The sequence below is a fragment of the Desmodus rotundus genome, chromosome 8 (assembly GCF_022682495.2).
Source record: "Desmodus rotundus isolate HL8 chromosome 8, HLdesRot8A.1, whole genome shotgun sequence".
Taxonomy (NCBI): Eukaryota; Metazoa; Chordata; class Mammalia; order Chiroptera; family Phyllostomidae; genus Desmodus; species Desmodus rotundus.
The window spans coordinates 36,022,169-36,047,564 of NC_071394.1; the positions used below are offsets into that span (position 1 = coordinate 36,022,169).

At 37.2% G+C, this 25,396-nt stretch overlaps 1 pseudogene; it reads right to left on the reverse strand.

Moving 5' to 3' along the window:
• Nucleotides 1-273: 273 nt before the first annotated feature.
• On the reverse strand, nt 274-4,612 carry LOC139441093 (ferritin light chain pseudogene; annotated as a pseudogene).
• Between the last annotated feature and the right edge of the window lie 20,784 nt (nt 4,613-25,396).

The following is a 25,396-nucleotide window of genomic DNA, read 5'->3' on the forward strand; positions in this document are numbered from 1 at the left end:
TCACTTCCTAGAGGCTGTAGAAGACATGTTGGTTTGCTTCTTAGAAGCCAGTAATGGAGAACTACACTTTCTGTAGAGAGTCTGTATCAAAAAGAAGTCTTTTTTTTTCCCCCCCTGCAAAAACCTTTATTGTTTCCATTTGGTCCAATACATGGGAGAAAGCTCCAGGTTGGTTAAAAGGATGCTTAGTGGTGTCAGGGTGGGGCTCAGGCTGAAGTCAGACACCAGGGGCATGCAGAGGGGCCCTTGAAGGCCTCTGGGCTCCACAGGCTTCTAGTCATGCTTGAAGGTGAGGTTTTTGAAGAGATACTCACCTTGCCCAGCCTTGGGCCCAGCCAGCCTGAGGAAGTTAGTCAGGTGGTCACTCATCTTCTTGATGAGTTTCACCTCCTCATTTAGAAAGTGGTTCACCAGGAAGTCATAGAGATGAGGTTCTATGTGGGTAGGACCCAGAGCATTCAGATCGAAAAGGGCCTGGTTCAGGTTTTTCTCCATGACCACAGTGACTTCCATGGTGTCCTGAGTTTTACTTCACTCATTTGAGGAAGGCTTCAGCATGTCATGGAAGCCACTGTGCTGGTTTTGCATTTGTTGCGAGATGCCTGGTACCCTTGAGCCTCTCCTCAGCCAACTCTCAAAAATAGGAACCCACAGAGAGGTAGGTATAGGAGGACACAGCTGCAGGCTGACCAGGCAGTTGATGGGGCCTCCACCAAGGTGGAATAATTCTGACGAATTTGGAAGCTCACAGTTGTCCGGCAATAAGGAATTAAAGGCAAACAACAGTTTTGGCTGGTCTCGGATGCTGAGGATTACTGAGGTGGAAAAGATGTTGGGGGGTGGTTGGAGGCTGGAAAAAGGGGCATCCCTGGATCTGTTTCATCCAAACAATGTTGAAGCAAGAAACAGATCTGCGGGACTGCTGAGCGCGCTGCTCAAAAAGGAGTCTTATATAGCAAAGTGGAATCACAAGCGTGATATGGCATCACTTTGCCATGTTCCTTTGGTTAGAAGAGAGTTTCAGGTCCCACCTATCCTCAAGAAAAAGGAATTACTCCAGGGTAGTGATTTTTAACTCTGGTGTGTGACAAGAATTTTTAAAACATGAAATACCTGACTATTTAATCAGGGGCACTGACTTCTTTTCCGGTAGATTGTCAAACAAAAAGATGACAACAGCCAATACAATGATACCCATCCAGTAGGAATGAATCAAAATTGTAACAATTTTTTGACAAATATATTTGTCATGGCAAGTATATAATATTTATTTTGGTGTGCCACAGAATTTTAGTAATTAGTTCATGTGTGCCATGAAAAAGGTTGGAAAATTTTTGCTCCATGCCATGAACACCAGAAAATGGGGATCACAAGGACCACCATAATCCTCCTCATGAGTGTTGTGAATAAATTTGCTATGAATGCATGTATATAAGATTTTGGGTGGACATACAAGGTCTGTCTGATAAAAGTCCAGCCATTGTTAACATAATGAAAATGGTTTGTGCAACATTGATGTAACCTGGCAGACAAAGAGAGTGGGCAGGAATGTGTATGTGTGAACAATGACAACTTCACTGTACTAGTCAGTAGGGGTGGTAGATGCTGTTGAGCATGTGTACTGCATGACTGTCACATTGGAAATAACTGAGCAAGTTGAGCAACGAACCTGCATCAAATTTTGCATTAAGCTTGAACTATCTTCTGTGGAAACTATTTGGATGATTCAGAAGGCTGAAGCTATGGGCAACTGGTGATTGGCAGCTACAACACACTTGCTCATGCATCATGTCTTATGCAGAGTTTTTTTGCAAAACATCAAGTCACGCAAGTAATTCAGCATGCTCACAGTCCAGATTTGGCGCCCTGCAACTTCTGGCTTTTCCCAAAATTAAAATCACCTTTGTAAGGGAAAAGAGATTTCAGACCATCAGTGAAATTCAGGAAAATACGATGGGGCAGGTGATGGTGTCTGGGAGAACTGTGTGATGTCCCAAAGTGCCTACTTTGAAGGGGACTGAGGTGTCATTTTATGTACAATGTATCTTGTATCTTCTTCAATAAATGTCTCTATTTTTCATATTACATGGCTGGATACCTTCTGGACAGACCTTGTATGTTTTTTGTTTCTTTGGATAAACACCTAAGAGTGGAAATGCTGGGATATGTGGTTAGAGTATATTTAACTTTTTAATAAACTGCCAAACTATTTTTGAGAGTAGTTTTGCTTTTCAAAATTCCTACCTACACATATAAGATTTCCAGTTGTTCCACATTTTTACCAACATCTTGCAATGTTGGTCCCTTTATTGTTAGCCTTCCTGTGGGCATTTAGTAGTCTCTCTCTCTCTCTCTCTCTCTCTTGCATTTTCTCAATAATTAATGATGTTGACCATTTTCTAATGTGATTATTGGCCATTCAGATATTCATTTTCTGAGTGTCTGTTCAAATTTTTGAGCCTTCTTTTTATTACGTTGTTTGCATTTACACATACTTGCTGCAAACCATATGTCAGAAAAATATACTGCGAATGTTTTCTTCCAGTCTGTTGTTTTCAAAGAGCAGAAGGTTTTAGTTTTGAAATATATTTTATCATTTTTTTCTTTTATATTCTTGGCTTTTTCTATTCTATTCAAGTTATCTTTGCCTATCCCAAGCTTACAAAAATTTTCTACTAAGTTTTCTTTTACAGGATTTATAGTTTTATCTATAGTCAATTTCAAAATAATTTATATGTAAGGTGTAAACTAAGAGTAAGTTTTATTTTTTCTATATAAATATCTAGTTGTTTCAACATATTGTTGAATAAGACTATTCTTTTCTTATTTAATTAGATTGGCTTCCTTGGCAAAAACTAATTGACCATATATACATGGGTCTCTTTATTTTGCTCCATTCATCTACCTATTTTTATGACAGCACAGCACCGCCTTGGTTACTGAAACTCTATAGTAAGTCTTAAAATCAAGTGTTCTAAGTTCTCTAACCTTGTTTTTCTTTTTCAAGCTACATTTTCTATTCTTGAAAATCCTTTTAATGGAAATAGACATTTTAGAATAATATTGTCAATTTTGCAAAAAAGCTGGCTTGGATTGTGATTGAGATTGTGATGAATATAGATCAATTTGAGAAGAATTGACATGCTAGCAATATTCAGTGTTCAGATCCATGAGCATGGTATATCTCTATTTATTTAGGTTTTCTTTAATTTCTCTTAGCACAGCTCTTTTTTTTCTTTGAACTTTTTTTTTTTTTGCTTTCGGATGCTCTTGTAAATGGTATTTTTGTTGAAATATTTGATTGTTCCTTGTTTGTATACACAATGAAATTGACTTTTATAAACTGTGTATTCTATTAACTTAATAACTCATATAAATTCTTGTAGCATTTTTATATTTCCCTTGAAAACTTGTTGTAATTTACCAGTGAAGCCATCTAGGTGTTGAATTTTATTTTTGAAGGGGAAGTTTTTAATACAAATGAATTTCTTAAATAGATATAGAAATTCTCAGATTTTATATTTCTTTTTAAATATATTTTGGTATGTATATCTTTTAAGATACTTGTTTATTTATGTAGTTTGCCATATTTATTGGTATAATATGGTTCAAAATATTCTCATATTATACTTTAATGTCTTTAGATTCTGGTGATGTCTTCTCATTATTCCTCATCTTGATAATTTTAGATTATTCTTATTTCAAAGAATTAGGTTTTAGAGTTATTTGTTTTCTATATTATCTGTCCATTTTCTTTTTTTGTTTCTCCTTCTTTATTATTGTATTCATTCTACTTAAGTTATAGATTCCTAAAGTTGAAGTATATATCATTGTTAGTGAACCTTTTTATTTTATTTATTTTTAAATATTTTATTGTTTATGCTATTATAGTCCCAATTTTTCCTTCTTCACCCCTGCCCCCAGAAAGGGGGACTCAGCCTGTCCCCCTTTCCATAGTCAACCCCCACACCATTGCCCATGTTCATGGGTAATTCATATATGTTCTTTGACTAATCCCTTCATCTTCTTTCAATCAGTCTCCACCTCCACTCTTGCCTCTTACAGCTGTCAGTCTCCTATGCCTTTGGTTTTATTTTAATCATTAGTTTATTTTGTTCATTAGATTTCACTTATAAGTGAAATCATATGGTATTTGTTTTTCACCAACTGGCTTATTTTACTTAGCGTAGTCTCCAGTTCCATTCATGTTGCCACAAAAGGTAGGAATTCCTTCTTTCTTTCTGCTGCATAGTATTCCACTGTGTAAATGTACCACAGTTTTTTTTATCCCCTCTTCTACTGATGGGCACTTAGGCTGTTTCCAACTCTTGGCTACTGTAAATACCACTGCTATGAACATAGGCATACATATATTTTTTTTAATTGGTGTTTTGGGATTCATAGGGTATATTCGCAGCAGTGGAGTCACTTGTCAAAAGGCAGTTCCTTTTTAATTTTTTTTTTGAGGAAATTCCATACTGTTTTCCACAGTGGCTGCACCAGTCTGCATTCCCACCAACAAGGGTTACCCTAGGGATACCTAGGGTTACCTTTTCTCCATATCCTTGCCAACTTGTTTTTTTGTTGTTGTTGTTTTATTAATGTTAGCCATTTTGGCAGGTGTGACTTATATATCATTGTGGTTTTAATTTGTATCTTTATGATGGCTAGTATGTTGAGCATTTTTAATATGTCTATGAGCTATCTGTATGTCCTCCTTGGAGAAGTGTCTATTCAGGTCTTTTGCCCATTTTTAAATTGGATTGTTTGTCTTCCTGGTGTTGATTCATATGAGTTCTTTATGTATTTTGAAAACTAAACCCTTGTCTGATGTATCATTGACAAATATGTTTTCTCATACAGTTGGTACCTTTTTCATTTTGATGATGGTTTCTGTAGCTGTGCAGAAGCTTTTTAATTTGATGTCATCCAATTTCTTTATTGTTTTCCTTTATTTCCCTTGCACTAGGACATATATGGGCAAAGAGATATTGCTACATGAGATATCTGAAATTTTACTGCCTATGTTTTCTCTTAGGATTTTTATCATAACTTATATTTAAGTCTTTTGTCCATTTGAGTTTATTCTGGTGTATGGTGTAAGTTGGTGGTCTAATTTCCCTTTTTTTTTTTGTATGTACCAGTCCTGTTCTCCCAACACCATTTATTGAAGAGACTGCTTTACTCCATTATATGCTCTTGCCTCCATTATCAAATATTAATTGGCCTATAGGTACTGGTTGATTTCTGGGCTCTCTATTGTGTTCCATTGATCTTTGTATCTGCTCTTATGTCAGTACCAGACTGTTTTGATTACAGTGACCTCGTGGTATAGTTTGATATGAGGTATTGTGATCCTGCTAACTTTGTTCTTCTTTCTCAAGATTGCTGAGGCTCTTTTTGATCTTTTTTAGTTTCATATAAATTTTTGGAATATTTGTTCTAGTTCTGTGAAATATGCCATTGGTTTACGGCATACAATTCCTTTGTAGGAATTGTGTTGATCTATAGATTGCTTTGGGTAGTATGGACATTTAATGATCTTGATTCTTCCAATCCATGAACATGGTATATGCTTCCACTTATTTGTATCTTCCTTAATTTCTTTCTTTAGTGTCCTATAGTTTTCTGAGCACAAGTATTTTACTTCCTTCATTAGACTTATTCCTAGGTACTTTATTTATATATTTTTTTGTTGCAATAGTAAATGGGATTGTTTTCCTAGTTTCTTTTTCTGATAGTTCATTACTGGTATATAAAAATTCCACTGATTTCTGAATATTGACTTTTTGTCCTGCTACTTTGCTGGATTCATTTATTAGGCTGAGGTTGGTTTTTTTTGGGGGGGGGGTGAAGCCTATAGGGTATTCTATGTATAGTATTGTGTTGTCTGCAAATAGTGACAGTTTTACTTCTTCCTTTTCAATTTGGATGCCTTTTATTCCTTCTTGACTGATTGTGTGGCTAGGACTTCAAATACTATTTTGAATAAGTGGGGTGAAAACAGACACCCCTATATTTGAAACTTTAAAAAATATAATATTATGGCCTAGCATATGATCGATCATAGTAAATGTTCTATGTAGATTTTGTATAATTCAGTTTTGGGTTAAAGTGTTCTTTTAAATGTCATTTAGGTCAAGTTAATTAGGTCTTCTAGAGCCATTATAATTTTCTATTTTCTTTCCTTCAATTACTGAGAAAAGAATGGTTAAATATCGAACTGTATTTGTGTCAGTTTTTTCTGTAACAATTTTGAAGCTCCATTATGAAGTATATACACATTCGAGATAGCTTTGTATCCTTGATGAATTATCCCTTTATCTTTATGAAATGTTCATCTTCATCCTTGGTAACTTTCCTTGTTCTGAAGTTTGTCAGATATTAATATAGCCACTCTAACTTTCTAATCATTTGTGTTTGCTGTATAACATGTTTTTCCATCTTTTAATTGTAACCTAATTGTCTTTACATGTAAAATGAGCTTCTTTCAGGTTGTATGTTGGATTTTACTTTGTTATCCCATTTGACATTTTTTCTTTTAATTTTTCCATTTGCAGTTAAAATTATTATCAATATGGTTTGATTTTAAATACTGTTTTTTTTCTATTTTTACTATTTGTTCTTTTTTCTCTTATTTCTTCTTCTTTCAAATGAGTATATTTTAAACATACTCATACTTTATATTCTCACTGTTAGTTTATTAGCTATCACTCCATTTTATTTCTTTAATCGCCATTTTTTCCATGTTTTATAATATGCCACTTTACTTTATTGCAATACTTTTAAAATATCATTACACCAATTTACATATAACAAAAACCTTACAGCAATATGCTTCCATTTCACCTCTACTGTCTTTTGTGCTTTACTTATTATATATTTTGCCTCTATATATGTTACAAACCCCACTACATATTAATTAAATTTTTAAGCAATTATCTTTTCAATAAGTTTAAAATTAGAACAAAATTAAAAAATAAATAAAAAAAGAAAATTAGAACAATTATTTTATATTTACCTACATATTTACCATTTCTGTCACTCTATACCTTTTTTGTAGATCTAAGTATCCCATGGTATCATTTTCTTTGTGTCTAAACAACTTCCTTTCACACTTTTTGTAATAAGGATCTGCTAGTGATAAATCTGTGCTTTTTTTGCTTTATATTTAAAAGATTTCTAGGTTAACAATTTGTTTCTTTCCACTCGGTATATCTTCTGAATTTCATATTTCTAGTGGAAAAATCTGCTGTATTGCTTGTATCTTTGTGGAATGTGCCTTTCCCTCCCCCCAATGGTTGCTTTTGAGTTTCTCTTTTGCATGCTTTTAAGTAATTTGATTATAATATACTTTTTTGGTTTATTTAGATTAGGGCTTATTGAATTTATTTCAACTGTAGAATTATAAATAATAAAATTATGAATGTTTTCAAACATAACTTCATCATTTTTTTCCTGTCTGCCCACTTGCTTTTTCTATTAGGATTCCATTCCAATTGCACAAATATTAGATTACTTGATATTGTTTTTAGAAGTCAGTATGATTTTGTCTTTTTTTAATAATTTTTTCTCACTGTGCTTCATTTTTGATGGTATTACTGTTATAATTACAAGTTCAGTGATCTTTTCTTTTGAAGTGCCTGATTTGCTATGAATTCCATCTAATAAATTTTTATTACAGATACTTTTTTATTTCTAATGTTCCATTTACTCCACAAGGTTTTGTTCTCATTAAGATGATCTTTTTATTAACTCTTTGATCATATTTATAATAGCATGTATAATATTAGGGTCCTGCTAATTCCATGATCTCTAACATTTCTGTATCTGTTTCTATTTTTGAATTTTTCTCCAAGGTATGAGTCACATTTTCTTGCTTCTTCAGATTCCTATTAATTTTTGATTGGATGCTGAACATTATATTGTATTTTTTGACTACTAGATTTTGTTAAACACCTTGAAAAGCTTTTTAATGTGTTTGAGCAAGCAGTTTGCTTGTCAATTAGTTCGATCATTTTGAGGCTAGCGCAGATTTAGGGGTGATGTTACTCTAGGTCTAGTTCTGTCCCAATACTATGGTTTGACTTTGTGGGGAGTCTCTATAGAATGTCCTACATACTTGATGTGGTCTGTACACTCTGAATGATGAAAACTTGAATGATTCCTGGGCTTGTGTGAGCTCTGGGAATTGTTTGGTTTACAGATTTTCAGTAATATTCTTTCACCAGATGTTGTTCTTTGTCCAGCATGATAGAATTTTCCTCTAAGATGCTCAGATTGGCAATCAGCCAAGGAGTCAAGTGAACACCATGCATAATTCTGGAGGTCTTTCTTTAAATAACTCCTGCCTCCTGAGTAATATGACCCATGAATTCCAGCCATGTTGACACTTAACTCCAAGCTCTGTCTTCTCCACTCAGCATTCTTTGCCTAGCTTCCCTACTTGTGCTACGGTTTTGGAAAATATATCTAGGTATAAAGCTTGGAAAATCAGAGCATTCACCTCATTTGTTTCCCTTCTCTTAGAGATCACAGTCTTGTCCTGCCTATTGTCTAATGAGTGAAAATAAGTGTTTCATTTATTTTGTTCAGTTTTTAAGTTGGTGATAGTAGAAAGGTATGTCTGGACCATGTTTCTCACTCATGGATAAAAGAAGAAAGTTTTCGATGCCTAAACTAATGTTTTTGAACTGAAGATTCTAATGATAGAATTTCTCTAAACCAGCAGATCTTAGTAGAGTATTTATCTAGTATGTGCCAGGTAGTGTGCTTGGCTATTATGTTTGTTATGTCCTTGGTCTTCTCAAGAATCTTATCATATATGTAGTATTCTTGCTCTGCTTTTATAGACTGAAAAAATGAGAGAAGTTAAGTAATTTTCCCAAGACCTCACAGCTAGTAAATAGCATAAGTGGCTTTCAGACTCAGGGCTGTCTGACACTACTGTGTGTTCTTAACACTTTTGTCATGATATAGTATGTTTGCCTTACTACCTTGGGTATGTCTTACAAGAAACAAAGAAAAGTTTGTGAATGATTTAGAATAAAGACAGCAAGATCGTACTCAAGATTATCTCTCTCTTACTCTCATTAATTTCTAAGATGGTATTTTTGGGGGGTCATGTAGGAATGATGTAATATTTAGGAGTCAGTGGTGGTTAGAAGGGAATTTTTCCTGCACATAAACCTCATCTTTCATGAGGGACCTTTAGAAAATGGTTGTAAACAACTATTGTAAACTGTAAATGTTGTGAATGATTAATAAGAAATTTATAGCTGAAGGAAAAAAAAGATGACAACACAAGACCAACCTAACAACAAAAGTTTCATGGTAGGGTGAAAATAAATTTGGGCAAGTTCTTATCTATTCAAGGAGGTACAAATTCACATGAGCTATATTTTTTCTGTCAGCAGGGAGAGAAATTTTCCTTTTCCTCTCTTAAAATTTCCTTCCTTACTTTTGAACATCAAAATCCTCATAGACATGAGATAGTCATTTTATAAGTTCCTTCTTAGAGGTCAAAATAAAACTTTTCTGTCTGTGGTTTTTAACTAGTAGGGAAGTGGCAGTAACCAGAAGTAGGAGTTTAACTATGGTAGTTCCCTTTATGTAACCATATTTTTCTAGTTTAACTGTATTAATAAAACCTTGCTGCAATAGTGCTGTGATGCTCAACAAACTTTGTTAAGACTCCATGCAATTTTCTAGAAGGGAAAGGGAAGTGGTAATCTCCTGTAGTTTTCATATAGGTAACCCACCAGGCCCTGGGCTGAGTCTAGTGAGAACTTTCAGAGACAGGACCACAGTTGAGAGATGTAAATGGAACTCAAGTGTTTTCCCAGCTGGAAGCTGTCTGTGTGCAGTCTGTGTCATGTGGCCCAGTGCAAGGTTTAAGTAAATGCTTCTGTCCTTCCAAGGTTTATCTGTGGTCACAATACACTACAAGTAAAATATAAATGGTATTGAGGTGCTTTGAAACGCACTGCACCTGGCTGTAGTCCTAGGAGCTAAATGAAAGAAAATGCCTAGGAGAGTACAAATTCTTCATTTTTGTTATATTTAACAGATTTTCTTTAAGACACTTGCCCTAATGGTGTTAATGGGCTCTAATGTACCCTTATCTTTACAAAGTCCTTTCACGTTTTTTAAAAAAGTAGACCCATTAAGGAAATTAAATGTGAGGGGGAGCTGGGGCAAAGGATCTGACAGCTTTGCCTGTCTCTCGTTTTTCATTGCTCCCTCTGGGCTTTCCTAAGTATTTTGTTCAAAAAGTAACGAGTGCAACTATCAAAATCCACTTTAGGGAGAACAAATACTTTGATTTTCAATTTCTCATATGAGAACTGGTTTGTGTAAGTTTTGTTGTGCTTTCTTATATTTATTTTAACATGTCCTTAATTATATATAAAATATTTTATGCGATCAGTTATATTATATAATTAATAATGTATTTAGATTAACATTAAGTGTTAATTACATATCGTGACATATAGAAATATATATATTTCTACCTCCAACTTTCTGTCGTGTACATTCTACATTTGCACTTTTTTCCCGTTTTGTGTTTTACACACACACACACACACACAGACACTCTTCTCCCCTTTTCTATAGAGCACAATTTTATAAGCCACCGTGAACAATTTGGGGGAAAAGACAGTTAGTGAGTTAATTAATTAAGTAAACAAAAGAGCTATATTAAATTACAGCCTAAGTAGGTAACACCCTCTCTTTAATAGCCCTCCTCTTTAATAGATCCATTAAGTGAAGCTCAGTGAGGGAAAGCAAAGAAGAAGAAAGGCCATACACATCCAAAGCAGAGCGCACTGATGAAAAGGGTAAAGGGCAAGCAAATTTTTATTTTAATGTTACTTAACCCTGTTAGTGCTCTAGAAAGGCAGAATGAGTTCAACAGAAGGAGGCATTCTGAAACCCTGCAGAGCTGACCACAGAATAGCTCTGAGGGAAGCAGGAAGACTTGCAAAGCTGAGATGCAGGCTGGAGGGGCCCTTAGCTTGGGAGGGTTAAGCAACTTTATCTGATCTTCAGCTCTTTTACTGAACAATTAATGACCTACAGTCTGAAGAAGTTAAAAGGCAAAAGTGAAGCCAGAGTTCCTCAAGACTCCAATTGGCATTAAGTGGCCAGGAAGAATTTAGAGGCCAGACAAAGCTGTTATTATGAGTCATTGGGGGGGAAGAAATTTTTAAGAAGGAAAAAGAAAAGCAAGAGTGGAAAACAGAATTTAGGAGCAAATTTGTGCTCAATTTTTAAGTAAACTAAACATCAGTCATTAAAATCTTTTTGCCTTTATTATTAAACTTGTTTGATAAAATTTCAATTGCAGAGTATTTTTAATGCTGTTAATGAAAGTGCTGATAAGTAACAGTGTCATTGAACAGTTTATAATCCTGGCAAAATAAAATATGATTATCAATTATTTTTTATTTAACTTCTCTTTTCAACCAACAGACATGTGACATTTATGGATTAAATTCTTTGCAAATGACGCGGGCTATAATTTTAGCAGAAAAAAAGAATCTTGCTTTATTTCCTTGCTATCTTATCAGAAAAATATTCTAAATATATGGGCTTAGTTAATAGGCCCTGTGAATTACCAAATTGCAAAAGATAAAAACTAGCGACTCTAGACATTAATGTTAGATCAAGATTATTGAGAGAAATTAAAGGTCTGAAGAAAACTTAGGATCATAAAATGCTTATCAGAATTTTATCTACCCATATTTTCGGTGAAATATGTGTTGAACTCATCTGAAAATTAACAGAAAAATTAACAGAAAAAAGTACCGATTGCCATACTATGGGGACGTTCACTACAGACTGGATACAAATGAGCTGGTGTAGACAAAGAGCCTGTATTTCTCTAGGGTCTAGGACGTTTAGGAATCTCCAAGAAAGACGAGTAGTGGCTTTGAGAGCCCTGTGTTCATCTTCCATCAGAACCCTAACCCTAATTATTAAATTCCTAACTGCAATCATCAGTAAACTAGATACGGAACATGGAGACTCTGCTTTCTGAGGGGGTCTTGGCTGTAAAAGTATGTAAGAAGGTACAGAGACAACAGAATTTTTAAAGGATAAACCAAGACATAAAATATACATGAAAAAATGTGCGTTTTAAGATGAGGAGAAGCCCAGCTCTGTAATCACAATGAGAAGGACCTGTCATAGTGGTTGGTACCTGGGACTGACATGCTAGGTGAAAATCGAAGATCTATATGCAATAGCGTGAAGTAACAGGCTTTGCTGAGATGCGTGGCGCAGAGCTCAGAAACACAAACTTGGAGCAAAGTAAACACAACATGTCATCATTTACCCCTAACTGTCCTTGCTTACCCTCTCATCTAAGCCCAATACTTGTTTCCCGAACCTGCTGCTTGATCATGCTTATATCAAGGATCTCCCTCACAGGGACCACCGGCTCTTGGATCTTATGGGCTTCCAGGGGAAAACCTGAGACAATACCTCATTGTCCCCATTCAGGCCCGGCACTCTACCCTAATTTTGTACTTACTAGAAGGAAATCAACAATTATGGTTGTTTTCATAACTTAAAACTTACACCTGGGAGTACCTGGGACAACTTTCCCTTGATAAGCCTCAACCATCTAAGCGAGGACTCCTAACCATCACACAATGAATGATTTTAAATTTTTCCTGGGGGGAAGATAAGATTAACAATTTGAGACTATTGTTTTTTTTATGTCACAGTATATTCAGTGTCGATGTTTCCCAGAAGACAATTTACTCATATTGTTAAATAATAAAACATAAATGCTTGCAAATTCCTCAGAAAGATATTTCTCTCCCTCTCCCTCCCCCCTCCTCTCTCTGAATCTAAATTATAGCTCCTTACTCTCTGTAAGATCATCTAAATTACTGAGTGTGATGTGAGTTATCTGGTGTCCCAGCTTGGCCCAAGGAGAATTAGCCCGCCTCTCTCTACCTCTCCTTGATGTATTTATTTGCATCAACTGAATTATTACAATACATTTAGATTCTCTCCAGTGAAGAGAAAAAGGGCATTTGGTGCCTCAGAGAAAATCATGACTAAAGGAAGAAGAGTTAGCATGAATAGTTAGATTCAGCCACACAGTCAGTAGTGGTTTCAGGTACAGGGTGACGGCCTTCACTTGAACCCCACATCATCTTGCTATCCTAATTACAAGAGTAGGAGGGAAGAAAATCCACTTTAAAAAGTTAAGAGAGCCCTGGCTGATGTGGCTCAGTGGATTGAGTGCAGGCTGTGAACCAAAGGGTTGCTGGTTCGATTCTCTGTCAGGGCACATGCTTGGGTTGTGGGCCAGGTCCACAGTGGGGGCCATGTGAGAGGCAACCACACATTGATATTTCTTTCCCTCTCATTCTCCCTCTCTTCCCCTGTCTCTAAAAATAAATAAATAAAACTTTTTAAAAAAGAGAGAACTTGAACAACTTGGATTCTAAGTCATCTTGCTAGGCTTTTTCTAAAAACAGAGAAAGAGGAGAGGTTCTTTGACTATTTTCAGTTAGGGTTGTCCTCAGCAAAGTGACTGTGACAGTAGCAGAGTCATTGGTGACAGTGGCCCATATGGAAGGATGTGGCCTGGGGGCATGATGGCAGCTGTGGATTATGAAACCCTGGAAGAAATATCAGCCATGCAGGTGGAATGATAGGGGCTAAACCGGAGGGAATTATGAAATGAAGGAAAGAAGGAATTTTATCTGCTTTGTTGAATCCTGTTTCCTCAGAAACCAGCATTGGGTCTTATTTAATTTCCAGTTCACTAAAGATAGGGAGATAAATGTGTATACAAGAAGAGGTGATGGAGTTGTGGTAAGGGAGGAACCTTCACAGTTGGTGTGGAAGAATAGCAGGAACAACGGCACAGACAGAGGAAATCAGGAAGGATGTTTCTCTAAACACTGGGACAAGTTGGGAAGGAAACCTAGAATCAGGAGGCACACCCCCCCATGCAGGAGGGACCATACAAGGAAGCCCCAGGTCTATCAGGAGGCAGGGGAGAGGCAGGGAAATGTGGGCAAGAGCCTTTATTGTCATTTCTGCAGAAAGGACTGGGTGAGGTGGGATAAACAGGTTTAGGACTAGCTAGTTTGAAAAATTTCTTTAGGTTGTGAGGCAAAGGAGCTGTTAGCATTTCTTTGCTGGCAGTTAACAGGGGCTGGTCTCTGCTGTGAGGGCTGCCTGCATTCCTTCTCATGCTTCCCATGTGGCTCTCCCATAAACAAGTCCTGTCCCTTATATGCTATGAATCTCTTTGACTTCTTTCGCCGCATCTCTTGAAGGGAACCAAAGTTTGCCACCCTTAAGCTGCAGTTTTGAGGTATTGATTTTAAGCTGTTTATTGAAGAACAAAACTCAGAAAGAACCTTTGACCTTCTCCCTTTTCCTGCCCAGGAGATTCAGATAGAAAAACCTGCTTCACAGAGGAAATCTTTGGATGCTTTCCTTAGCCTCACTTGAATTAAGGATGGCAAACAAGAGGGCTAGAGGCAGGGGCCTGTCAGCTAGACCCCCCCCTGTATCTCCTTGTTTCGGAGTTGCCTCCCAAGAATTTCCCTACCATGTGTGTTCCCCTCTTCCTCAACTATCCGGAAATCTCCCATTCTCACCTGAAATCTAATACTCCATCCTCCCCTTTCTCCTTTGTCCAAAAGTGTCATCTATATAAAGGTTGCTTTACTGTCTTTGAAATTTTCAGGCTTGTATGAATTCCCCATGTGCCTGTATTAAAATTTTGAATTTTTTCCTGTTAATCTGTTCCTGTTAATTTGATTATTGGCCCAGCAAAAAGAACTTTGAAAGTGGGAGGAAAAGTATTAATTTCTTTTTAGCCCCCCCCACACCCTTACTCGAGCCACAGAGAGTTGTCTGTTTTCAAGGACTCATGTGATTTTACGCAACCACAGATCAGTCCCACACACATAATTGGGGATCTCCCCCTATTTTAAAGGTCATAATTTTAATTACATCTGCAAAGTCTATTTTGCCATGTGACATCATAGTCAAAGTTTCCAGGGATTAGATCATGGACATCTTAGGGAGTCGTTTTGTTTACTGCTCACTGACATTTACTCTCACTCCCAGAGACCTTCCTGGGGCATCTGTGCCTCCTGCCCTGCACCTCTGTGTGTCTGGAGGACCTGGCCCTCGGAGGTCACACGCTTCTGCCAGGGGCCACAGCAAGATCCCCAGTCTACCTGATTGGAGTAAACAATCAGGAATGCTGAGCACTACCTGAAAGAATAATTTCAAATCATACAAAATGCAAAGATTAAAGCTTCACAGTAAAAAGGGGTAAAATGTATCTTGCATACGCTCTTACACTTATAGGAAAAATTTCCCACCTTCTGAAGGCATAGTGGGAGGCAGAGATTACTTTAGTATTTTCAGTTTTGAGGGGAAGGTTGAGAAGACAGTGTGTTCTGATAAGCTCCATAAATGATAGAAGGGAGGGAACCGTCAAGGGCAGGGAGAAAGCATTCCAGACATAGCTCAGTCCTGGGAATGCACAGATGAAAGTGTGACCTGCTTCCCTATCTGGGTGGGGGGACCCGGCAGGTGGGGGAGTCAGGGACCGTGCCAGCAAGTCCTGAGAAACCTGAACAGGACTGTGAATTCCAAGTTGAAGCACTCGGTCGTGATGCATCTAGGAGAATAAAATGCTACTTTAAGGTTTTTCAGGTGGAGTGTAAAATGATCAAAGCGGTAGAAAGAAAAGATAATTTGGGGTGAAATAGTTATGACTGACCTTCAGGAGAAATAAAATGGCCATGTTTTTACTAGGTTATTATTTTTATAAGTTGAAGCTGCATTAGAATAGACAAAATTGGGGAATTGAGGAAAACTAAATGTTAAAATCTCGAAAAGTTTTATAAGGAAGCTTAGCAATTATATAAGAAAGCTGGAGCAGTGAAAATAATTTTCCTCCAAGTCTTATCTAAACTGTTTTTGGCTCAAAACAATCTCTCCTGCTTCACTGGAATAGGATGTTCTGTGTTGCGAAGAGGATACATTACTAAGAATGAGATTATTAAGTATTTTCAGTGACATGTTCCAGAGTTCCAGATTACAACAATGGTGATGAAAACTTTCTGCTATACAACTTACTATAACTTCAGTTCAGATGTCATATACTTTTTAAAAATAGGTAGTGTATACCAAACCTCAAACCCCAAGTGTCAAAGAAAATGAGCTGCAAAGAATAGTAATAACTCACCTACAATGCTTACTATAATTCAAACGCCTCCTTGAGCAACTGAAGCATATAGTCCATTCAATTCTCACGGCAGACCTAAAGGATGGGTACCTTATAGACTTAGGGGTCCTTCACGTGGGTACAGAACAGATAATTGGTGACATTGGAACTTGAACTCTTGCTCTCTGACTTTACTGTCTGTGCCTATCTAAATCACAACCCCGGGGTCAGAAACTACGTCCTGTTGGCAAAATGAGCCTGCCACCTATTTTTGCCAATCAAGTTTTATTAGAAAACAGCCAGGCCTGTTTTTATATGCAGTGCCAATGGATGCTTTCACACCACCCAGCCTTGCTGAGTAGTGGTGGCAGAAAGGGTAGGCGTGGTCTGCAAGGTCTAACGTATTTAATGACTTGTCCTTTATCAAAAAAGTTCACTGGTTCCTGCACAAGACTCACTGTACAGTTGCTTTCCAGTAACTGAACTAGCGTTCGGCCTCAGGGTATAGTCTTCATTTCCATTAAAATAATTTACTTATTTCACTGGCTTTATCCTCTGAGAAAAATAATGACATGAGAATTCCACATATTAGTGAGTTTACGAAAAGATATTCAGCCTTCTTTTCTCCTTTTAGCCATCGCATCATTTGGGGGGATCAAAACTCTACCTGCCTGATTCTAGTTAGAAACATTTACCTTCTGCAGAGGAAGTATTAGTCGGGGATCTCCAGTGAAACAGAATGAATGGGATATATATTTGTAATGATGAGAAGTCCGTGATCTGCGGTCTGCATGCTGGAGACGAGGAGATATAGTTCCAGTCTGAGTCTACAGTCCTGAGAACCAGGAAAGCCAGGGGTCTAAGCTCCAGTGCAAGTGCAGGAAAAGCCCACCCATGTCTTGAAAACTGCCAGGCAGAGAGAATGAGTTCTCCCTTACCTTGACTTCTGTCTTAGTCAGGCCTTCAACAGATAGGATAAGGCCCAGCCAATGGAGAGGGCAGCCTGCTCTGTTCAGTCTGCCAAATCAAATGCTAATCTCTTCCATCTTCACAGACAAATCCAGAAAAATACTTAACCAAATAGCTGATATCATGTCCCAGACCAATTGACGCATACAATTAACCATCACAGGAGGAATTCTCCAATTTTTTAAATCTGAATTTAGGTCAAACTAGTTCTCTGAGGTTATTGCTACACTAATTATTTTACCACAGGAAGCAGAGCTCACAAGCATTTGCAGGACCCAGTACCGTGCCTTGGGCATGAATGTGTGTTGAGAAATCACAGGGTGCAAATCACTGGTGGTAAGAAGGACAGCAAGATTCAGATTCTGATCTTGGAGTTTATGGCCCAATAGCAGAGTACAGGGGTTTCACAAGACTGCACGTAGCCCACAGCGGGAGAGAAGACTAAGCAATGGGTGAAAGATAAAATGACAGGTGAGCAAGAACTAGATCATGAAAGAATGTAGCCAGACACTTGAACTTTTTGAAGCAATGGAAAGCCATGGCCTGAGAGTGCAATGATCGGATTTGTGCTATAGTAATAATTACCTGAATGAATTTGATTTGTTCTTTAATAGTAGACTTAAGGTATAGATTTAAGGTGTCCGAGACCATGTGCAAGACATAAACACTGAGGAGACTGCTGAGATAATATGGGGATAGTTGATGGTGACTATAAATGAGGATAAAAGAAGTTGATATTTCCAGAACTATTAAGAAGGTCAAAAATATACACTTTCTTATTAATATGTTATTGAGGTTACAATTGTGAATGATGAATTAGTTATTTTTTTATTCCAGCCAATTTTAATTTCATATTTGTAAAATAGAAACTTGACTTTAGATCCTTAGAATTCTCCCTCTGTAGAGCCTATAGAAATACATTAGCATATCTAATATTACCGTTAAGTTTCTTTAACATCTGTTGATATGCATTTGTATATACTATTGCTCATTCTTTCTTGACATGAACAGTAAAGTAAATGTCTTCTACTATAACCACAAAAGACCTATTGCATCAATTTTTCCAAAACCAAGCTATTTTAAAGAATACCCTTGGTGTTCTAGAAACCACCTGCTGAGGGAGATTAATTACTAATCATCTGGAACTCCTGGGATTCCATAGTGGAGGGGGGCGGTAAATGAAAATTCCTCCGGAGTGTCTTGAAAAGCTCCCAAATCACTGAAGTCATTTTGAGAGTGTCTTGCCCAGCTCTCTGTGCCGAAAGAAAGACATTTGCTCATTCCTGATTCCATGTCTGTGGATGCAACAATTAACAGCATCTCTCAGACACACTAAACTAAAGATATTTAACTAAAAATAAAATAATAAAGAGAGAACAAAACATCTTTATGAGGTAGTAAATTTCCATAAAATACATGTAATTAAAAATAACAGCCCTGGCTGGTGTAGCTCAGTGGACTGGGCACAGGCCTGTGAAACAAAGGGTCTTTGGTTTGATTCCCAGCCAGGGCACATGCCTGGGTTGTGGACCAGGTCCCCGGTGGTTCTCTCTCTCTCTTTCTCCTTCCCTTTCCCTCTCTCTAAAAATAAATAAATAAAATCTTAAAAGAAAATAACAGATCATTTCCCCAGACCTCTGTGAAGTGTTTGCAATCCATCAGCCCAGTTGTTTACAGGTATGATCCTTCTGTATTTGGAAAGTATTTTTGCTCTTTGATTGATCCACTCTTTGGAATCTTTACCTCCATCCACAATAATTAGGAATAAAGTGAAAGGGTTTCAGAGGTACTTTTTAAAAAATAGCAGCAAAAATTAACTTTTAAAAATATGAATTTTTAGCAGTCAATCAAAAGTAGTTTAAAACTACATTTTTATAAGTACATAATTGTGTAATTCTGGGTTTTGCTACCAGAAATTAGTACCAGAAGTCAGATGCTGTCACTCACTAATCAATTTTAATCAAGCACAGGAGAGGATGCTATTTAACATCAAAACCTGTACTCTCCCTAGATTTATATGCTTATTAGATTTTCATGAACTCAAGAGCAATTCAGAAACATTAAAATAGAAATGAATTTTATCAGCAAAAAGAAAAGACTAGGAGATATGATCTAGGAGGTTGAAAAAGTTCTGACACTTTTTCTGTATTCTTTCTTGCTCTATATTACATTAGCATATACTGTGAATCATTAAGATGAGAGAAAAAAAGAAAAAGAAGAGATACGTATTGAACTCTTATTTTGTAGCAAAGGCTCTTTTGAAATGCTTTGTATGTGTTATCTCAACCTGAGACACCACTAGAATGTAAGGTGCCTCAGGGCAGAGATAATTTTGCTGTTCTGTTCACTCTGTATCCCTAGCACTTAAAGTAACCCCTGCATGTAGTAGGCATTTGCCAAATACTGTTAAAGACAATAATCCTATGGAAAGGTACTATCTCCCCCATTTTGCAAATGGAGAAATAAAACTAAACCATGTAGACAGGCTAAACAAATCGTTGAAGCTTACAGAGTAGTGACTGAGAGGATCAAGGGTACGAGTTCTTCACCGTTGTTCATAGTCTCTCATCGATAAGCAAAACAATAATAAAAGTAAATGACCATAGTCATGGTCATAGAACTGTCAGCTTCATTATTTTCAGTCATAAGAATTCTTCTTACCTATGAGGGATGTGTTAATTAAAGCCTATCTTTCATCTTGTATTTTCATGTATTTATCTGACGGCGTTTTTATTTGGGCGAGGCGCACAGTCTTGCCCGAATGATATCAATGATGTGTATACTTCTTTCAGTAAGGTTGATAATTTTCAGTTTACTTTATAAGTGATGACTTTTTTCCAACCTTCTTCATCTTGAGGTATTTATGTCAGTTTGATTATTTTCAGTCACCATTTCCCTTAAGAGTTAAAACAAAAAGTCACTGGACACAACCAGGTTCATAAAGCTCCATCTTGAATAGCACAGTGTCCATGGCAAAGGGGCAGGTGGATCTTATTAAGCAAAACATGCGGGCTTCAATGCGGGCTTGAATCACGTTGACCCCACCTGCATGGCCCTCAGGCAGTGCTTCAGCATTTCACTACCAATGTGATACACAAGTCTCTTTGAAGATAGAATTGTTTCATTCTCAAAATGCAAAGAGCAACCATGTAAAAACTGGGAGGCAATTGCATTCAGTTGGACACCTCTCATTTTTTATTTTTATTTATATTACTGATGGCAGGTCTCACCTTTGATTTTCAACAGTTTATAAAAGAGATTGCACTTTCACAATGTCAGATGGATCAAAACATTGCTAGATTTTTGTCTGCAGCCCAACTATTCAGAGTAGTTCTGTGACTCATACAATGATTTTGACCACTCCAGGGACCTTATGTCTTCCTGGTCTGCATGGTGAACATCTGCCTTATTTTTGGCAAAGGGAGGGCTACTCATTGTTGAAACTTTTCCCTGTGTCTAGGGGGTTCCTTTCCTCTTTTAAGAAGAGCCTTATACCTTCCATTGAAGCTGAAACTTGCTTTTTCCAGCCTTACCAAGGCCCAACAAGTAGATTCACTTCTCTTGACATTGATAGGTAGGTAGAAAGAGGTAGAGACTGAAGAATCAAGTCATTTAAAGGTGGTGGCAGCTGCATCCAGTTTTCAGAGATACGGTGGCAGCCGTTTAGCTTCTGGCTGCATCTCTCTGACCAACAGCAGTAATGGTGTCTTTATTGCACTAGTTCTGAAGCATAATCTGAAATTGTTGCTGTGTAGCCATGGTTTTCAAGCACTGAGGGAGATAGTTTTTTGCACCAGAGACTGGCTATCTGACCTCCAAATTCATTTTCTTTTTTGTGTGTGCACAAAACTAGATTACCTTTGTCAGTATTAATCAAAGAGGGTGTGGCATGTGATGTCACCCTCTGGGTCTAGCCAAGGCATGTACGGGTCATGATGAGTGGCATTTCAAGTCCTGACACATTAAAAGAAACCAAAAAACCCACGAGTGATTTCCCTTTTTTACAATCAGCCAGATGAATGCAGAAGACATCGAGGTCCCTGGAGAATGTCAGAGGCACAAGATGAAAGAACCATTTAAACTTGATGATAGTAAAAAATAAACTTCTATTGTATTACTCCACAGGGATGTGGGGATTTACTTATTAATGCAGCTAGCATTATTTTAACTATCACCAAAAGTGGTGCCAGAAGTGAGATGCTGTCATATAAACCAAACCAAACCAAACCAAGCCAAAACAGAAATATGTCTTTGTTTTAGCTGTCAGATATCAAGTGCAAGAAAACTGAAACCAAACTGGACAGCTTGAGACCCATGTTAGGCAGTAGCAAAGCTTTGGTAAGGCCGTCATGTGGGGTAACTTGGAAGGCATATCACATGCCTACTGAGTCTATAGTTCTAAGGTAAAGGGTTACGAAATGTCAGAATAGTGTGGTGTGTGTTGGCTTTACTATGTTCTTAAGGTGCTGTTTTAAAAAAGGGAATCCAGATCCTAAAATAGCTGTCTGGTTTGCATGTAAAAATATGAAAAACTAGGGAGTTAAAAAATTTGGGGCCTTGAAAGTTTAGAAAAAACAGTTGCTTATAGATTTGGAGCAAGAAGGGAAAATCCAGAGAGAGATTTCAACAACGCTTCATTAAGATCCGCCCCCTGCGGCAAAGATCAGTCTAAAGGTGTGGTCTTCCCACCCAAGTTGAGATTTCAGAGAACCCCAGAGAGTCAGGCTTTAAGTTGAAAGAAAAAAATATAGGTGCACAGAAGCAATAAACAAATGAAGCTTGAGAATTACTTCTAGGAAAGAATTAGCTGGATTGTTGACACATGGAACTTCCTTGAGGCAAATAGATCAGAAGTATTTAAAAGAATTGTTGTGCTAAAGAAACCAGTAGCCAAAGCTCATACTTTTACATTTTATAGATGTTTTGAAATGATGCCTATCCTTATTATGTCTGATTCATACTTTCACTGTTTCATCTGATTGAAGGCATTTCCTAAAATTATCAGAAAAACAAAGGACTATAAATAACATCAATGATAACACTGCCTCTTGGAAAATTCACACTTAGGTACTTTTTTTGTATTTTTCTTTTTCTGTTTTTAAAAGATTTTATTTATTTATTTTAGACAGAGCAGAAGGGTGGGCAAAAGAGAGGGAGAGAAACATCAATGTGTGGTTGCTTCTCCTGCACCCCCTGCTGGGGACCTGACCTGGCCCTCAACCCAGGCATATGCCTTGACTGGGAATTGAACCTGTGACCCTTTGGTTTGCAGGCCTGCGCTCAATCTACTGAGCCACACCAGCCAGGGCATTCTTCTATTTTTCTCAATTAGCTTTTTGTCACTGAAGGACCAATCTTTCCTGGATAGGGACAGAAGTGTTCAAGCAGATGCGTGAGGGGCCCTCATCTTCCTCATGGCGATTCTGGGCAAACAGACCATGACAACTCAAAGTTTCACTCAAAACTTCCTAGACCCATCCTGTTGAATGTTTAGACTCAGTGAAAAATTTAAGAACATTCAAGAACTGGACACGTTGCCATGCGCCTCTTGTGTATTTTAATATTTAAAATTATGTTTACCAATAAACTCAGCAGGAAAATTTTAATGTTAACCCAGGACAGAAAAAAGGCACAAGGACTTTAAAAGCCACTGGTCTATGTTTTTTTTCCAATGGTAAGAACGAGTGCCTCTTTGAGTTGAGTAGGAGAAACATCTGCTGACAATTTGTGCCGGTGATAATATGGCGGCCCTGAAGTATTTCACACTTACTCAAACAACACAGTGCTTTTATCTCTCTAAGTAACCAGTGTGTGTCCTGTTGAGCAGTTACTTTGAAAGTAGTCTCTGTTCTCCTGATAGCCTTGTGTTCTCCTCTACTTCAGTGTAATTAATATGCTCAATATAAATAGCTTAACCTTCAAAAAGATTTGCCTGCCTTGCAAGCGCTACATTTTCAATTACACACTAAATTAGGCACATGATTGAACATGAACACTAACATTTTCCAACAGGTGGTGAATAAGCGATTTCCATTCATCAGCTCAGCAACAACACTCTGGCCAAATTGTTGCTCTGTTTCAGAATTCTTCTAATACACCAAGAGTTTTCAACCAATTAAAAAAATCATTTCTTTCATGGAAAGATTTAGGAGAATGAAGTGTGTAATTCTAGTCCGAGATTACAGAGCAGAGCCAGGATTAGTGTTTCCATATGTGAAGCTAAGATATAAACGAAATTTTGTATGTGCCATGAAAATGTATCACACTAAATCCCTCTGAGTAAATTTACATTGGATTTCTGCTGGTTGGAGATAATTAAGGCTTAACGGTTTTTGAAAAGGTGCTATAATGCTTGATTTCTCTTTCAAACATCAGATTCTTGAGTATTACTTTGGTATATAAGTAAATGCAAAAATGATCTATTTTAAACATTAATTATATTTGCAGTCGCTCTTTGCATTGCTTATCACACTCTCCTATAAAGAAAGCAAAGTGAAACTACTAAATTCCAGAAGGTACCAGGATGGAGTTGATGGAGGCCGATGACGATAACTGAGACACAGTTTCTCAGGATTCTGGGATTTGTTAACCTGCTTTCATAAATAGCCTTCATGACAAGATCATATCTGGCCAAGCTGAAAAACTTAAATTCATCAGGTGCAAGTATCTTCCTAATAGTCATCAAATAATTTTGGAGGAGTGTCCTATAGAACAAAACATTTTCACCAATTATATGTGAAAGCACTATATAATCAAGCCGGTGTACTATGCTATTCAGGGCAGTATATTGCCAGTGGAGAGCAAAGTTTCTGGCAAATCTAGTTATATTTCACTAGGCGCTCTCCAAGAAAAGGAAAGTTATGAGCCAATGTTGAGTGACTGAAGTGTATGTATTTAAATAGTCCTAGAGCTTAACAAGCACTGCCTACTTACTCTGTTTGTGTTAACTTGTTAAAGAGGCAGTACAGGGAAGAGGAAGAGAGCCGAATACGCATGGCTGAATGATGGAGCAGATTGAGTAGCATAAAATGAGAAACCCAAATCTGCTAGATTTCTGAGCAATAACTGATTGTTGAGTGTGTCTATTTAATTTGCTTTCTCTTGGGCTGCTGGAAAAGGTAGACTGCAAATGTGACTTTTCTCCCCATAGCCTTTGGACATACCATGTTATAGTAAAATCACTTTCTCCACGAGAAAACTTTAGGATAGTTACACAGGATGCTTTCTGAGATCTGTTTTTCCTTCCTAAATTTCTTGCTTTTGGCAGACAATTGTCAAGTCACCAACTAATCAATCTGCATTTTTAGATTAATATAATGAAATAAAATCACTCATAATTATGTATTTGCTTAAGAAGTCATATGTGAAATTTTTATTATAACCAAAAAAAAATAGGCATTTAGAAGGGGGCTATATCCAAAAATCTTAAAGCTCTCTTACATCGATAACTAAATCTGCACCCATACCAGGCTCATTGAAGGATGAATCGATTATGGATATGCTAATATAGGAAGACTGGAGGGCAAAACAACTGCAACGGCAACAAGAAAAGCAAAAACAATTTCGAAAACTCGAAAAAATGACAATTTTTCACAATTGAAAGGGGGCAACTGGAGTGCATGATCGTTTCCCTAGGAAGCAAGAGACTTACGTTCAAGCCCAAGCTCCGCTGATCACGAGTGGAACGCTGGGAAATGGTCGCGCCTGGGAGGGCCCGGGTGCATCGTCTGACAAGAAAAAGGCCTGTACACGAGCAGGTTTGATGCTTTTAGCCCTGAACTCTATGTTGCTCTTTCAGTTAAGGGCCCTGCAAACAGGTGGAATATTCCCCAGTGAATGGTGCCTCGCACAGTCCAGGCATTTTGCCATCTAACTCTTATCATTAGAGCTACTAACTACTGAACATCAGGGACTACAGAACCTTAGCGGTTAGTAGTTTATAAGAATCAGAACAAAATTTGAGCAAAGAAGAAACTATTCACATGGCAAAATCCGGTCAGTCTTTAGAATTCTCAATCAAAAAGAACACAGAAAGTATCTATTTAATAAAATAATCGGGGGGAAGGAAATTTATATGTCCCCAAAATATTTAGCACATATCTTTTTATAGATAATATTTTCTCTTCAATCCACTTACTGGTAATTCATTGTCAACAAATTACATTTCATCAGTTGCATTTTTATCACATTCATGTGCCCTGATTA